This window comes from Arvicanthis niloticus, chromosome 9 (genome assembly GCF_011762505.2).
Source record: "Arvicanthis niloticus isolate mArvNil1 chromosome 9, mArvNil1.pat.X, whole genome shotgun sequence".
NCBI lineage: Eukaryota > Metazoa > Chordata > Mammalia > Rodentia > Muridae > Arvicanthis > Arvicanthis niloticus.
The window spans coordinates 11359427-11374802 of NC_047666.1; the positions used below are offsets into that span (position 1 = coordinate 11359427).

At 41.2% G+C, this 15376-nt stretch overlaps 1 pseudogene and 1 gene segment (V, D, J or C); both read left to right on the forward strand.

Moving 5' to 3' along the window:
- The window catches only part of LOC117715468 (immunoglobulin kappa constant-like), a 473681-nt gene that overhangs the window by 395577 nt on the left and 62728 nt on the right, over nt 1-15376 (forward strand).
- Nucleotides 2602-3133, forward strand: LOC117715469 (biorientation of chromosomes in cell division protein 1 pseudogene; annotated as a pseudogene).

Below are 15376 nucleotides of genomic sequence, written 5' to 3' on the forward strand. Positions count from 1 at the left end.
CCAGGTGTTCAGAGGTCTCTATAAATTGGCTAAGATTTAGAAGCTATGCTTTGTGCTTCCCATAATTTCAGTTAACTCAGTCATCCTGGATTTCTGGTGGGGTTGAAAACTTATAGTCTCATAGCCAATCCTGGCTATTTACTTTGAGAAAAGATTTGAGTGGATGGCTTTCAGCTGACACTCATTCTAAAGCCAAGGAAAAAGCCAGGTTCAGAACTAAGTGTTTTAGTTAGGAGAGATGACAGAGGTTCTGGTTAGTCAACAAAATGATGAACTGGGTATTAGGACTATCTTGTATGTCACTGGTACAAATAGACATAATTATGCTCTAATTGTATTTTGAGAGAAAAGTTTTATTTTAAGAAAAAGGGTGATATGTAGGAGGAGCTAAGATGGGAGGAGTACTGAGAGAAAGAGAAGGAGTAAGTAGAGGAGAAAAAGAAGGAGAGGAGAAGCTAGGTGATGAGAGAGAAAAAGAGAGAGATAGAGGGGGGAGACAGGGAGGCAGATGTTCATGTATCTCCACCAGTCAAAGATAGTTGATATATCTAGGTTAGGTAGTGGGTTACACCTCTGATTGTGCATTACTAAACTTATAAAGACTTTGATTAACATTTTTAAAAAGTGTTTAAATGCAGAAAGAAAAAGGGGGCATGGGATAGGGGTTTTCTAAGTGGGGGAAAGGGGATGGCATCTGAAGGGTAAATAAAATATCCAATTAAAAAAAGAAAAAAAACAAAAAAGTGTTTGTGACTGTTCTGGTGTTTATGCTTCTCTTTAAATAGCCTGCAGAGTACATTCCCATACCAAAGACACTAGAACATAGTGGGAAATTCCAATTATATGTAGGCACCAGATTAATTTCTTCATGTTCAGAGAGTTGTGTGGGTATCCACATATTTGTGGAACAAGCAGAGGGATCATTGTCTTGGGCCTCAATATTAGTGTGTGAACCCCATCAGAAATTCAACCAACCTTAGATGAACACTATTTGAAGATTTGTATGTGTACACATGTGTGTGCATGTTTGTGTGCTCACGTCCCACTGAACAGTACCCCAGCTCCAAAAAATGTCTACTTTTTTTCTCAGTTCTTTATTTCTTCTACTTACATTTTCAGGACTTGAACTTCTTTATTCATCCTCTTCACCTGTTTGACTGTATTTTTGTTAATTATTTTATGTATTTACATTTCAAATGTTTATCCCCTTCCCTTAGGGGAAAGACTGAAAGAGCTGAAGGAGATTAAAAGCCAATAGGAAGAATAGAATCAACTAACTGTACCAGTCAGAGCTACCAGGAACTAAGCCACCAACCAAAGAGCATACTTGGGCTGGTCTGTGGCCAATGATACATATGTAACAATGGACTGCCTCTCTGGCCTCAGTGGGACAAAATGAACTTGGTCCTGTGGAGGTCTGATGCCCCAGAGAAGAGGGATGCTAGAAGAGTTAGGTGGAAATGGTGGGTGGGTGGGTAAGGGAGAATCCAAAAAGATTCTTTCATTGCGTCTACGCTGAATACATATGGACGTTTTCCTTGCTGAGGTTCCTCAGACAGCTCTGCATTACAAGTTTTTATGGGGCATTTGTTCTGGACTTTGATTTTTCTTCTTTTTTTTATCTTTAGACTCCCCATGCAGTCCACAGTGCAGGAGCTTACTGTGTAGACAAGACTAGTCTTGAATTCACTGAGGTCCTCCTGCCTCTGCCTTCCAAGTGCTAGGGTCCTATAGTATACTAACAGGCCCAATCTGAAACATGGTATTTTTAAACCAGCTATAAATTGTTACAAGTAAACGTCAGGCTTCACACAGGTTGTATACAAATCCAGCATCTTATATTGGAATGGAATTTACATTTGTTTATTTGTTGTTTGAGACTGGACTTCAACATCTTGATCCTCAACAGGATACATTCGGTTTCCATCTGCGCCTGAAGCTGACCATGTGCCACAGCTCTCCCACCCAAATCCCACCAGCTAAGACATGGTTTCCCAGGAGTGTTGACACACTTGTCAACACAGGTTAAACCACCACTTCGCCTCTAATTTCTGGCCCAAGAGAAACCTGCCCAGAGCCATCAGGATACAAGAACCAAGGAGCAACCTGGGGCAGAATCCTGTTTTTATCTGCACTTAGAGCTTACCCTGTGCCACAGCTCTCCATACCCGAATTCCTCTCGGAAAGAACTGGTCTCCCAGGAGTACTGACACACAGGCTTGCAGGAGGAACAAGCCAGTCAGAGACAGCAAGTCCAGACAACACCAGAGATAAACAGATGGCGAAAAGCAAGGGCAAGAACATAAGCAACAGAAACCAACACTACATGGCATCATCAGAACCCAGTTCTCCCACCACAGTAAACCCTGGATACCCCAATAAACCCTAAAAGCATGACTGATTTAAGATCAAATCTCATGATGATGATATAGGACTTTAAGACAGACATAAATAACTCCCTTAAAGAAATACAGGAGGGAGCAGGGAGGGTCATGGTTCCCACTGCATCCCAACCCACCAATTCCCACCTCTGAAGCCTCTAGCTCTATCTTCAGTCAGTGGCTCCCAGAGGAGCAGCAGAGTGCAGGCCCAGTGAGGGCACGGGGTGTGGCCATGGAGGAAGGTGCAGGAGCAGCTGCAGGAGGCCAGGACCAGCAGGGGGGTGGGGGCTCCAGTGGGGCAGGCTGCCCTGTTAATCCTGCTTGGCTGCCTCCAGGAGATCCACAGCTCAGTGCTCTCATAGTAGAGCAGCTCAAGAGCCTTGGCCTTTTGACAGCTTTAGCTGGGACTGCCTGACCGACTTGAACAATAAGCCAGCTTACCAGAATATGAGGCAGAAGATGGATAATTTTGTGTCAACACATCTGGACAAACAGGAATGGAATCCTGCAGTAAACAAGAAGCAGTTGTGAAATGGGCTGAGGCAGAGCGTGGCTCAGTCAGGCATGTTGGAAGCAGGGGTGGACAGGATCATTTCTCAAGTGGTAGAGCCCAAACTAAACCACATCTTCAGGCCACAGGTAGAGCAAACAATCCACAAGTTCCTGGCCGCCCAAAAAAAGAAGCTCTCCCAGCTCCCCCTCCAGAACCTGAAAGCCAGGATCCTCCAGTGCCATCCCAAGATGCTTCCTAGAATATGCAAATACCTTCGGAAAGCTCTACCTATTTAATGAAGAAATGAGTTCCTGTTTCATATGAATATAACTTTAGTCAACTATGTCATTACTAATGTCAGGATTTTGGCCTTGACTGTGGTGGTATCCACATTGGATGCAGAGCAAGTTTGGTGGTGTGGGACAGTTACCCCTACTTGCACATGGACTGTATTACCTTTGACCAGCTTGTCGAAGGGTAGCCCAGTAGACACTACATATGTTTAAGCACTACAGTGACACGGGTTGTCAAAAAGCCAGAGAAACAGAAAGAGAGAGAGAGAGAGAGAGAGAGAGAGAGAGAGAGAGAGAGAGAATAGTTTATTGAATTAAATGACCTTAATAGTGGTCAAAGCAGGGACATAGTTCAGAACTGAGTCTGAATCAATAAAAGCAAACAATAATCACAGCAGACTTTTTATAGGAAAAAACATGTTCATAAGCTTAAAAGGCAAGAAGAGGAGGAATATTACATTTTGGCTTATTAGACAATGTATTATAGGCTAACCTTTAAGCTGGTTGGTTCTGAGAAAAAATCAAGGTTGGATAAGTGATGAACAGAAGAATTTCAGAACACTAAGACATCAGAGCATTATTGATTCAACCATAATTTCTTGGCTTGTCAATAACATACTTCAGTGGCAGCTGTTAATAGTTACTTCTGGGAAGTGGAGTCTGAGAACACTGAATGTATTCCATCTTATGAGCAAAACAGAGACTGAATACAAAACGGCTAGTTATGTGAAAAGGAGCAGGCTTCAACACAATCCACAGAATCATAGAGGGTGGGTATAGAGTACAGGACTAGGGGGCAGAGTGACAGATAAATCTCTGTCACCATTGCTGCAAAATTTTTTGACAAGGGGAACTGAATGACTGGCTTTTGAAACCAGGGAGAAATCTGTGTTTGATTCCAGGGTCGGCATTTACTGGGCCAGCAAATTTTCTATGTAGAAGCTTTACATAGAATTATAAGTTACTAAATGCTCATTCAGCCTAAGTTGGGAATATGCAACTAGATATTGCTCAGTGCTTACAATTCTTAATATGATTTTGTAAATTCAGAAAATGACAAAATGAAAGAGTTAACATTTCATCTGAGACAGAAATGACAACAGCCTTTGTTGGGCCTTGGGCAAGGTAACTCCATTTAACCTGTTACCTTCAGTCACGTAGGACAGGTAGAGGGTGTGACTAACAAGTCTCCACCTCCAGAGATTTAAATATTAATGAATTATCAAAAGGCCAGGGGCATAGCTAATTAAGTTATTCCCTCCCCTTTCTCCCTTCCCTATAAGATTGGTCTCCCCTGGCTTTTGGCAGGAAAGCATATACCACTTGCGTCCATTCACCATGCCATGAACAATAAAAGCTTTGGAAAATTGGACTCCACGTGTCCATGGTCTCTCCGCCTGATTCCCAGCTTTTGGAACCCTGGAACCTTGCCGATGCTGCCGCTGGCCCGCCCACCGACAGCTGCGTGCATGTGGGATCCTCCACTGGCGGCACGGGAAGCCCGACCGGGACCCTGATGTCAGACTGCCCTGAGACTCTGCCACCGGATTCCCTCCCCCCACCCACGAGATTTCTTCCCCACAAGCCTTCACATGATTTTCTTTGTTGTGTGTCAAGTACAACATTCATTAAATAATATTCACTAAAATACATGAACTCTTTGTGACCTCTGTCACATAGACTCTCTTTGCACTATGCATAAAACTTATTATGCTTAGCCAATTTCTACGATGTTAGCTTCAGTCTCATGTCTGCTTCTACACTCAATTCCTTTGTCCTCCTTTGTAAAGCCCAACCCATACTTTCCCCATACTCAGTGCACTTCAGGATTTCTGGGCAAATTAAAGAGCTCCTCTCTGAGCAGTTTATGGCCAAATTTCTTGTCTCAGGGCTGGGATCAGGTACCTACATTGCGATGGTCAACCTTGTTTGCACATCTGTGTTGCATTCCACACAGCAACATCCCTGTCCCATAAAACTTCCATTTTATCAACTTATCCATCTTTCTGTCAGAGTGTACTGAGTCTCCACTCATGATGAGGGGGCCATTCTGATGCACTAAAGCAAAAGTGCCAATGTTAATGAATAGAAAGTTATAAGTCAATTAAAAAAGAGGATAAAGTAGATATGAATAAACATATATATTAACAGGACTATATACAAAAATAGATGAGATGGGGAGCTTGGAGTGAGGCAGAAGATTTGGTCATTTGTATAACACAAGCCCTGTGTCCTAAAAGGCTGAAAACTCAAGATCCTTCCACCTCAGCTACTCACATCTTTGGATTACTAGAATACATCATCATGCCTGGCAGAAGTGCAGCTCTTGACACTAGATACAAGACAAGTCAAGAGCTCCAAGAGCAATAAGAGCAGTTCATAAAAGCAGTAAAATAATATCAGAAATATTTGTCTCCCACCAATAATAACCAGTATTAATGTAGTAACTATGAGATTCAGGGATATTTTAAAATGTATGGCCCTTTGCATGAATAGTATACATTGCAGAATATAGAAATATTTTTATTCTGGGCATAAATGACAAATATCACATAATATTCCACATTATAACAAGACAATGTTCTAATTTTGAATACAAAAATCAACTAAAAGTGAGCATACCTCAGAAAGGAAGGTAAAATGTGAAGGATGACTTGCAAATTTCATGTGATGTATATTTGGCTTGCCCTGTTTATCTCGTCTTTGAACTGTAACTGGTTCAGTACAATGAATGTGTACAATAAAACAAAAGGATCCATCTCTACATGGCAGAGACCTGGAAACAGAAACAGTGAGCATAAGCTGAGGAGGGAATTGTCCATCTTTCCTTTGTCCTCACTCTTTCCTCACTTCTTTCTTTCTTTCTTTCTTTCTCATTCTTTCTCCTTTCCTCTTCCTCCCTTTCTGGTTTCCTTTCTCTACTTCTTTTCTGCCTCCCCCTCCCTCCTTTCTTCCTACTGTCCCCATTTCAGTTCTTCTTATTGTTCCTTCTTTTTATAAGGCTTCTTATAAATTTTTTATTTTCTTATTTAATTAAAATACTACTATGTCGCTTCCCACCTTAAAATATAGCTAGGAAATCCAACCTTCTACCTAGTTAAATCAAGAAAGAACAGCAGTCTTAAAATATGAAGAAATACTCACTTCTCTGTCTATATTCGCATACGTGTATAACTATTCATCTATCTATCTTACACTTTCTCTGGGGAAGAATCTACAGTTTTGTTAATTAGTTTTTTGTCACCATGACAAAATACAAAATTTCTGTCTTTTAATAATCTTGGATGTTTTGAAGAACTGTACAAAAGATGCATCTCTGCACATCTCCATTACATGCTTCTTTTCTTCATTTTGGAACTCAATCATACCCTGCAGAATTATTTCTGTTCAATAAAAACAACTTCCTCTCACTGGCTTTACTTAAAGGTAATGAACTGACAGGGTGGCTCTGTGAGCAAAGTGCTTGTCACATAGGTGTGAGGACCTGGCTCACTCCCAGGTGGCCATATAAAGCCAGACATAGCAGCAGCATAGACTGTATTTGGAGTGATGCTATGGCAAGATGAGATTCAGAAGGAAACAGAATCCCCACAAAAAATCTGGCCAAGGAAGTATTTCATAAGTAGTGATGAACAACAACAGACCTTGTTTCAGATCTACACCAAAACTTGTCTGCTGATCTCTACACTCATACCATGGCAAGAGAGGTTGCCTTCAAACATGAACAAATAGACAAACATACAAAGACACATCACACACACACACACACACACACACATCTAAAACACGGATCTAAACCATAAGGTAGTATGACAAGAATTAACCTACTTTTCTTCACTGAATCATTTTTCTCTATTCCCTCTCAGATACTGCTCTCATTGGGTGTGTACAATTTTGAGGGATCAAGTTGTTCTTGAAATAACTAACATTCTTTACATAGTGCATCCACATTGCACTCCCCCAGCTCACAACTCAAAAGACTAGAGGGCAAATACTTAATAGAGTAGACTGTAAGGAAAAGCAGGGTGGTGGTAGTGTGCACCTTTAATCCTAGCACTCAGAAGGCAGAGACAGGAGGATCTGGTCTACAGAATGAGCTTCAGGACAACCAAGAATAGAAAAATTCTGACTCCAAAAAACATATATTTAGAAGGGTCCTTTAAGACACATGTGATGGTCTAGTAAATTTTCTGCTGACACCAACTCAATGTGGGTGAAACAGGAGCAGGTTCCCCTTTAACAGCAGTACACACTCTGCTGAGCAGATTTGCATATGGACTCATTATATAACAGCCCAGGCTCCTTTAAGGGCAGCTGTCAGGAGCCTAAGAAGCATCCTCTCTTCCAGCTCTCAGAGATGGAGACAGACACACTGTTCCTATGGGTGCTGCTGCTCTGGGTTCCTGGTGAGGATGCAGAGAAGTGTTGGGAGCAACCCTGTGGCCATCATGACTTTCCATGCCTCTGGGCTCTTGATCACTATAATTGGGGCATTTGTAATTGGTTTTAAGTTTCCCCATTCCCTTTGATTCCCTGGTTTCTCATAGTGATGTCCACAGTATTCTTGAAATTTTTAAAGGAAAAGGTCCTCTGCTGGGAAGGTTTTTGTACATATATAACAATAGTCTGTGTGTTTGTCGTTCCAGGCTCCATTGGTGACGTTGTGCTGACCCAGTCTCCAGCATCTTCGGCTGTGTCTCTAGGGCAGAGGGTCACTATCTCCTGCAGAGCCAGCGAAAGTGTCTATAGTGGTATGCACTGGTACCAACAGAAACCAGGACAGCCACCCAAACTCCTCATCTATGATGCATCCAACCTAGAATCTGGTGTTCCTCCCAGGTTCAGTGGCAGTGGGTATGGGACAGACTTCACCCTCACTATCAATCCTGTGGAGGCTGATGATGATGCAACCTATTACTGTCAGCAAAGTAGTAAGCTTCCTCCCACAGTGCTCCAGGCCTGAACAAAAACCTCCTGGGGTTGCAGCTCTGAGGCTCAGTCTCTCAGTTCTCTCTTACTCTATGGCATCTCAACACACAGCTCTAAGCATGTTTGGCAAAATATCTCAAATAATGAAACAAATTCTATAAACAGATATGTATGTGTGTCCCATCCCTCATGCTTTATAATTTATTTCCCAACAAAATATATGATTGTTTTAATTATTATTTATCATCTAAATTTTTATTAACACATATTAATCTTTGGGTGACTTTCCTTTCTCCCCTAACTCCCTGACCACATTTCTGCCTATTTTCTCCCCCTCAGCATCCTCCTTTAACTTTCCAGTCATTGAGGATTTATTGTCTCTCATTTTTTATTCTGAAAATAGAAAAAGAGAATAAATACAAACTATGTCACTAAAAAATAGTGTTAATCGAAGACATTTATTGGTGTGTGTGTGTGTGTGTGTGTGTGTGTGTGTGTGTGTGTGTGTGTGTGTTTCTGTCTGTGTTTGTCTGTTTGTATGTAACTATCAAAGCACAACCTACAGAAGTTAGTTCGTTCTTTGGACTATGTTCAGACTGGAATTCAAACTCAGGTCATAAGTCTTCTGTGAACATGCTTCCTGGAACAGGGTGAGCAACTGTGCCAACCTGGGATACTATTTTTTACTCTTGAATCATTTATTTTCATTTTAAATTGTGTACCTAGGGAGAAGAGTGTAGGAAGCCGTGGTCAGTGGTTATACGTTCGCCATTCCAAGATGGCGCTGGCCTCCTTTCTTCCCACTAGTAAACAATTAACTGCTCAGCTGCAAAGGCAGAAAGCCTGCCAAAGTCACTGGCCAATCCCGAGGCGTAATATTGGGTGGTGAGCGAACAGACAATCAGAAGTGAATACGTCACTCTAGGGTGTATTTAAGCTATGCCCCTTCCTGTCTTCAGCCCTTCCACGTCCTTCAGCGTTTTCCACATTTGCTGATACAGAGTAAAGCCTCGTTTGCAGTAACTACCTGAATACTGTCTCTCGTGTCCTTATTTGCGGGCGAAGGGGACTCGAGAGGCGAGTGCAACAGAAGAGTACAAGTGTGAGTGCTCATAGCAGTCAGAAGACAGCACCAGATCCCAGGGAACTGAACATACAGGAGACTTCGAGCTAGTTGATGTGGGTGCTGGAAACCAAACTGGGGTGCTCTGCAAGATCAAGAAGAGCTCTGAATTGCTAATGTACTCATTCACCTCTGATCTACCATTTATCAAGGTACTCCTGTAGAATTAGTAACCCCTCTTCCCTAGAACAGTGAAAGACTTGATGAGAACATAGTTATCCATCATCTAATTTAAATAGTTCATTGAGTAGCTAAGCTGTAACATTGAAGCTGCCTTGTGGACTCAAAGATTTTTGAGATGACAGAGCCATAGGATATCTACTGAGGAAAGCTGCTAATGGGGGGTGGAACCAACCTGGAAAAAGAAGTTTGTTGCAGTCAACAAAGATGAAAAAGACCACTTTGACATCAGACATGGAGATGCAGAGGTTGGAGTTTTCCCAGCTGGTTTCCTGCCTTGCTTTGGGGATTTTAGTTAAGTGATTGGATGGATCTCAGAAAAGACTTTGAACTTTGAACTTTTGACATTGTTGAGAATGCTATACACAATGGAAACATTGGAAGTTGGACTAAATGTCCGTTTTAATTATGATATGGCTACATATGGGACCCATAGACTCATGTGTTTGAACAGGCCTATGTGGGCCAGGGAGTAGAATGAAATATGTTTGGTTCAGAGAGTGTCACTATTAGGAGGTGTGGCCTTTTTGGATTAGGTGAGTCACTTATGGGAATAGGCCATCATCCTGCTGCCTGGAAGTCAATCTTCCACTAGAAGCCTTCAGATGAAGATGTAAAACTCTGAGATCTGCCTGCATCAAGCCTACCTAAAGGCTGACAAGTTACCACTTGATGGTAATGGACTGACTGTCTGAACTTGTAAGCTAGCCCCAATTAAATGTTGTTTTTTATAAGGAAAAGAAAGGAAGAAAGAAAAGAAGGAAGGAAGGACAGAGAGAGAAAGAAAGAGAGAGGGGGGAAGAGGTTCACACAGCAACTGTCAAATGGAAGACATTTGCTCAGGTCCTCAAGCATGATTCTAAGAGCTCTCCCCATCCTTTGACTCCACCACTACCATTCCGACTCAGCCCTATGTGCAGTCCACCTGCTGACAAAAGCCACTCTGCATGTTGCAGCATGCAGTGGTCATGGACTTTTTATTGTAAGTTTCTGATGCTTCTCTCAGCCTGTACACTACCTACATCTAATGGCAGGAACATGACAGGAACATACAGAGAATTGGCCTAACCTTTCAAAGACAATATTTTACATCATAAAACTCCTTACCAACATTTCCTTATTCACTATATAACGTGCTGTTGCTTAACATTGATCTTTTAGTGTTATATTAAATATAATTCATCTGTATTATGAATTTGGAGGTACCCCTTTAAGCTTTGCAACCAAAACAAATTCCTTGGCAGGAAATTGAGGCTTGTGGAAGTTAGGGAGTTGTCCTAATGTCACACACAATACAAAAGCTGTACAATCAAGAGTCTATTCCAGTTCCTGAATTATGGTTTCATTAATGACCCCCACGCTCCTACAACTAGGAAGACATGCTGGCCAGAGAAGGCTACTGACACCCTACACATCCTTAGGCTTCTGGGTGCCAATAAGGACATTAGCATATAAGTGGCACACAGATGAGTCCATTCAGCTCTAAAACAACATCAAAGTGTTAAAGAACACACAAGCCTACAGTATGCACTTGACTTGCTAAGACTGGCTACTAAGAGATCACTGTTTGCTGCCATTGGTTGGCCAGTCTGCTCTCCAGACCACACAACAGCTTGGCTAGCTTATTAACTCTGTTGCTGAAACAGATGCTAAAGACTTACATCCTGATCCATAGATAGCAGGCCAAGAGAAAGACACGGGGCCTGGCAGTGAAACTTCAAAGCCCACCCTAATTGTGTCATATACACATGTCTCTTCCAACAAGGCCACACTTCCTCCAATACCTCCTAGTCCTTCCTAACAGCCAACCAAATGCAGAACAAGACACTCAAATATATGATGGGGTGTTCTCATGCAAACCACCACAAATGCCTTCATGTTCTCCCTGAAATTACGATGATGGCTATAGAAACTCCGTTTTATGTTAGGTATCCATCTTGGTAACCACTAGCTGATTTTCTCTGACCCCAGTGCCTGGAAGATAAGATCCTGTAACCCTGACTTAGTGACCCTCACCCAGAAATGCACAGCCATGACCATATACTTGTTAAGATACAACTAACTGCATTGTGGCTTCTTTAACCTCCATACTATCAAGGGCTATTTTGAAGTTGCCTTAGATTGGCAGAACATAACAACTCCTGACTTGATTGTGCAGATACTCAAAGTTGTCTTGTGGTTTTTCAGTTTTAAAAGTCCTTTCCTCATCCTCCTTCACACAGAAATATCAATTTTGGCTCAAAGATTCTTATCTTGCTAACAGTAATCAATAAAACTTTTACATAAAACTGCATTGACTCTGTATTCTTTTCCCAGGGGTCAGGAACCCCATAACATTATTACTTAGAATATTTCCAACTCTCCACTGAGCAACCCTCATGCAATACCCCAAGATACAAATTGTCTTAATAATTCATGATTAGAAGACCACCAGTAAACCGGGAAACTGGAAATCCTCCCAAATAAATTTGTAACTTAATATATTATGTTCAATGAATTTGCCTCCAGAGCTCAATTTAATATTCAATCACAATTCTTTTTGTCTCTTCTTTTTGAAGGTTTAAGGGAAAGATCAGTTAGGATACTAATGTGTAAGCAAGTGTGGCCTCAAATTTGCATTCTCATTCCTATGATTCCCAAGAGTTTGGGTTAAAGGTATGTACCTCCAGCCCTAAATAAGCCACCTTGTAAAATATGTAATTCTATATGTTTGGAGAAATATACAGCTGTGTATTTACAACTGTGTTCAAGATATAATCCATAACCATCTTCATGCCAGCTCCAGAGCCTTTCATGATCCTAGAGTTTGCTTTTCCAGAAAGTTTTGTGGATAGAACCTATCACGTATAGCCATATTTGGGGGTTTTATTTTTACTGGGTGGTTGGTTGGATAGTTGGTTGGTTGGTTGGGTGGGTGGGTGGGTGGGTGGGTGGTTGGTTGATTGGTGGGTTGGTTTTCAGAAAAGAGTCTCACCACTTGCCCAGGCTGACCTCAAAATTAACAATGTTCCTCTCAGTGCCTTAGTGTCCAGGGTAGCTGAAAGTCTAAGCATAAACTGTAGCACACAGCTAATGTGCAGCCTTTGAGACCAGCTTCATTTCCCCAGCACAGCACACTAAGAAAGTCACCAATGTCATTTTAGCTGTTGGTAGTAGACTGTTTGGTGTTAGTGTTATTCGATTGTTGGAGAATCCCCAGCTTTCTTTTTTAATCACTAGTTCAAGGACATGTGGCTGTTTCAAGTTTGGGTCTGTTAGAAATAATGTTGTGCAGAATAGTGGCACATGCCTGTAATCCCTTCATTACTGGGGACAGAGATAGTCTACATAGTGAGCCCTGGGCCAGGTACTGATACACAGCAAGGCCCTGTCTCAGTAATAATGAATGTTTACACAAATAAGTACAGGTTTTGTATAAAAATAGTGTTTCATTTTTCATGGTTAAAGAGCTAGTAGAAAACTGCAGGGTCATAAATTATGCTTAGCTTTAAAAGACATCGGCAAAGTAGTTTACCAATACACTGCACAATTTAACACATATCATTTGTGTAAATATGGCCCTGTTGATCTAGTCTATATATTTGGTATTATCTAAATACATATCCAGAGATATGTTCAATTTTGGCATGTTATTGTTAAGGCATTTGTTTTCTGACTACTTACTATGAGGATTCTTTGAATATGTGGCATACTTCTTTGTGTGTGTGTGTGTGTGTGTGTGTGTGTGTGTGTGTGTGTGTGTGTGTGCGTGTGTTCTTTATATCTTTTTTAATTTATTTTTATTGGATATTTTATTTACATTTCAGATGCCATCCCCTTTCCCCATTTCCCCTCCCTAGAAAACCCCTATCCCGTAACCCCTTCTCCTTTTTGCTTTTATACAATTTTTTAAATGTTAACCAAAGGATTTATAAATTTGGTAATGCTCAATATCAATCAGAAGAGTAACCTAATACCCAACCTAGATATATCAACTATCTTTGACAGGCAGAGACATGTGAACATCTGCCTCCAATCTGACCCCCCTCTCTCTTTCTCTCTCATCACCTACCTGCTCCTCTCCTTCTCCTCATCTCCATATTCCTTCCACCTTAGCTCCTCCTACATATCACCCTTCCTGATAAAATAAAACTTTTCTCTCAAAATACAGTTAGAGCATAACTATACCAATTTTTATCAGTAATGTGCAAGATAGACCTAATACCCAGTCCATCTTCTTGTTGACTAAGCAGAACCTCTGTCATCTTTCCTAAATAAGAGACTTAGTTCTGAACCTGGCTTTTTTTCTTGGCTTTAGAATGAATGTCAGCTGAAAACCGTCCTCTCAAATCTTTTCTCTCAAAGTAAATAGCAAGGATTGTCTATGAGACTATAAGTTTTCAACCCCATCAGAAATCCAGAATGACTGAGTTAACTGAAATTATGGGAAGCACAAAGCATAGCTTCTAAAACATAGTGTGGCATACTTCTTATCAATGCTTTCTCACAGGGTGTGACTTGTCTTTTCTTTTTCTCAACTGTCTCTTTGAGAAGTTTAGTTGTTTGGTTTTTTTAGTCCAATTATCTTTCTTTCCTTTTCTACAGCTTGCAGATCCTAGTTTACTGACCTTAATAGTTATGATTATTTCATATTTGGTTTCTATTCTAGTTTGCTCTCTGTTACTGAGGGAAAATGCTGACCAAAAGCAACTTAGCAGAAAGTGAGGTAGAGACTACGAAGAAACACTGCTGACAGACTTGTTCTGGGCTCACATTCACTTACCTTTCTTCTACAGCCCAGACGCATGTGCTTAGGTTTGGCAATGCCTACAGTGGGCTGAGCACTCTTGTATCAAGTAGCAATTGAGAAAATGCCTGCAGACAAGTTCACAGGCCAGTCTGATGAATACAATTTCACAATATAGGTGCCCTCTTACCAGGTGTATTTATTTACTTTATATGAGTACAATATTTCTCTCTTCAGACATCACAAAAGAGAGCATCAGATCCCACTACAGATGGTTATGAGCTGCCCTATGGTTGCTGGGGATTGGACTCAGGACCTCTGAAAGAGCAGTAAATGCCCTTAACCACTGAGACATCACTCCAGCCCCCAATAATAATTACTTCTGTCCAACAAACATAAAAGACAGATAATCATTCTCAGACATTGTGTGTTATTGTGCCTAATATAACTTAGATAGGGCTTTGAGGGAGACATCTCATTTGGAGCAGCATGTTCTGAGAGATCTCTCTCTTTCTCTTTCCCTGTAGGTCTCCATGTTTGTTCCATCTGCTGAAGAAGGAAGCCACTCTGAAGATGGCTGAAAAGGCACTGATCTATGCTTATAAGAGAATATCATTAGCAGCCATGTTGGTCTCACTTGGTTAGAGCAGTACTGTTTGGTTTTGTCCTAGGTCACTGAACTATCTAGTCTCTTGTTCTTGGTAACCCAAGCAGTGTCACATATAGGTTCAATCTTGTAGAACAAGTCTTGAGTCAAATCAGACATTGGATGGTTACTCCCACAAGCTTTGTGCCACCATTGTCCTAGCACATCTTACAGGGAGCATAGATTTGTACATCAAAGGGTTTGTGGCTGGGCTGGTGTTTATGTTTCTCTTTTGATAGCCTGCAGAGTACCTTCCCATACCAAAGACACTAGAACATAGTGGGGAATTCCAGTTCTATGTAGGCACCAGTTCATGAGCCTCTCCATGTTCAGAGAGTTGTGTGGGTATCCGCATATTTGTGGAACAAGCAGAGGAAGTGTTGACTTGAGCCTCTATATTAGTGTGTGAACCCCATCAGGAATTCAACCAACCTTAGATGAAAACTATTTGAAGACTTGTATGTATACACATGTGTGTGTGCATGCTTGTGTGCTCACATCCCACTGAACAGTACCCCAGCTCCAAAAAAGTCTACTTTTTTCTCAGTTTGTGTTTTCTTTATTTCTTCTACTTACATTTTCAGGACTTGAACTTCTTTACTCAT